Raw genomic sequence first — 2,500 nt, forward strand, 5'->3', positions numbered from 1 at the left:
TCTATTCTGAGTTACCCAAAACGGTGACTGGCAGGTGAGTGCATTTGATATATTTCTTTAGCGTTTGGACGTGTGTGATTCAATATATTTTGTATGACACTCTGTTACATTGGCGTAATTGAGCTCTTCAATTTAATTTAATTTAATTTTATTTTATAATTTAACAATAACTTTAATTGATAAATACGTTGTCATTGCCTTGCATTGACTCACGTAGCTTTGCAATGCTGCTTGACGATTATTTGATGATTTTGTTGTATGACATATATTGTTATGATTATATCGATTAAAATTGTGCACTTTGACACTGTATGGCATTAGATTAATTTTATAGACTTTTGACTTCGAAATTTTTTCAAGTCGATTCACACCAAAAAAATGTTAAGTCCAAACGCCCAGGTCGCGCGGATAGCCCTCACCCGCCGCGGATTTTCCCAAGTCGGAAGAGCTTTAGCCGCGAGTCGGTGTTTGGACTTTAACTTTTTGTTGGTGTGATGAGACTTGAACATTTTTTAGAGTCCAAACGACCAGGTCGCGCGCATAGCTTTCACCTGGCGCGGATTTTCCGAACTCGGGAGAGCATCACGCGCGGGTCGGTGTTTTGGACTCTGAAAATTTTTCCCATCCACTCCAAAAAATGTTAGAGTCCAAACGCCCAGGCCGCGCATATTCTCTTGACCGAGCGCGGATTTTTCGACCTCGGAAAAGTTTTTGCCGCGGGTCGATGTTTGGACTCTGAAATTTTTTCAAGTCTCGACAAAAAGTTAAAGTCCAAACGTTGGGAAATATTTTCAGAGTCCAAACGTTCGAGTTGCGCGCAGTGCCCGGCCGGGGCGCGGTTCGGCGGCCACGGCAAGCGGCCACGCACCTTCCCAAACTCCAAATCCGGCCGCGAGGTCGCGCGATCCCGAGGCCGTTCTGGGGTACCATGGCGATGCAGGATTCTGTGACTACTATGAGGGAGCAGGCAGTCGTGTGAGCGAATGCGCGCGCGAGTGCGAATCGAAGCAGAATCGATCTCGGTTGGCGTCGGGCACGATGGGCAGATGTAATGCTGTTCGCGCGGTCGCCCATGCTTAGCCGGGGTTTTGAGCGGTCTGTCGGATCCAGTGGCAAGCTATCGGCGTGCCTCGGCGCGAGTATTGCACTCGAATCGCCGGGCAGCGTCCGGAATCGACGGTTTTCGGAGCTCGTGCAAGCCGCGAGCGTAGTGTTTGAGTAGCGATGTACACGGAGAACGTGTGAAAAGAAACGCGGGGCGCCCGTCGTCCCGCAGCAGCCTCGTTTGCTGCGAATAGCTACCTGGTTGATCCTGCCAGTAGTCATATGCTTGTCTCAAAGATTAAGCCATGCAAGTGTAAGTACGAGCTCTCGTACAGTGAAACTGCGAATGGCTCATTAAATCAGTTATGGTTCATTTGATCGTACGTGTTACTTGGATAACTGTGGTAATTCTAGAGCTAATACATGCGAAAAGCGCCGACTCACGGAGGCGTGCATTTATCAGACCAAAAACCGACCGGGCCTCGGCCCGTGCTCGTTGGTGACTCTGGATAACTTTGCGGATCGCACGGTCTTGCACCGGCGACAAATCATTCAAGTGTCTGCCCTATCAACTTTCGTCGGTACGGTATCTGCCTACCGAGGTTCTTACGGGTGACGGGGAATCAGGGTTCGATTCCGGAGAGGGAGCCTGAGAAACGGCTACCACTTCCAAGGAAGGCAGCAGGCGCGCAAATTACCCATTCCCGACGCGGGGAGGTAGTGACGAAAAATAACAATGCAGGACTCTAACGAGGCCCTGTAATTGGAATGAGTACACTCTAAAACTTTTAACGAGTATCCATTGGAGGGCAAGTCTGGTGCCAGCAGCCGCGGTAATTCCAGCTCCAAAAGTGTATATTTAAGTTGTTGCGGTTAAAAAGCTCGTAGTTGGATTTTGGGCTCGGGCCGTCGGTCCGTCGCAAGGCGTGTACTGGCGTGCCCGGCCTCACCTTCGGTTCACCGTCGGTGCTCTTGACTGAGTGTTGGCGGCGGCCGGAACGTTTACTTTGAAAAAATTAGAGTGTTCAAAGCAGGCGGTTCGCCTGAATAATGGTGCATGGAATAATGGAATAGGACCTCGGTTCTATTTTGTTGGTTTTCGGAGCGCGAGGTAATGATTAAGAGGGACGGACGGGGGCATTCGTACTGTGCCGCTAGAGGTGAAATTCTTGGATCGGCGCAAGACGAACAACTGCGAAAGCATTTGCCAAGAATGTTTTCTTTAATCAAGAGCGAAAGTCAGAGGTTCGAAGACGATCAGATACCGTCCTAGTTCTGACTATAAACGATGCCAACTAGCGATCGGGGGGCGTTACTTTGACGACCTCTCCGGCAGCTTTCGGGAAACCAAAGTCTTTGGGTTCCGGGGGAAGTATGGTTGCAAAGCTGAAACTTAAAGGAATTGACGGAAGGGCACCACCAGGAGTGGAGCCTGCGGCTTAATTTGACTCAACAC

The 2,500-nt window shown here is 49.6% G+C and overlaps 1 non-coding gene across 1 annotated transcript in view; it reads left to right on the forward strand.

Moving 5' to 3' along the window:
* Nucleotides 1-1,299: 1,299 nt before the first annotated feature.
* LOC143472340 (small subunit ribosomal RNA) overlaps nucleotides 1,300-2,500 on the forward strand; it is a 1,808-nt gene continuing 607 nt past the window's right edge. The window contains exon 1 of the ribosomal RNA XR_013119701.1: nucleotides 1,300-2,500. This exon is cut by the window's right edge and continues 607 nt beyond it. This is a non-coding gene — a ribosomal RNA (small subunit ribosomal RNA).

Source organism: Clavelina lepadiformis, unplaced genomic scaffold, assembly GCF_947623445.1.
Source record: "Clavelina lepadiformis unplaced genomic scaffold, kaClaLepa1.1 scaffold_124, whole genome shotgun sequence".
In the NCBI taxonomy this organism is placed as follows: Eukaryota; Metazoa; Chordata; class Ascidiacea; order Aplousobranchia; family Clavelinidae; genus Clavelina; species Clavelina lepadiformis.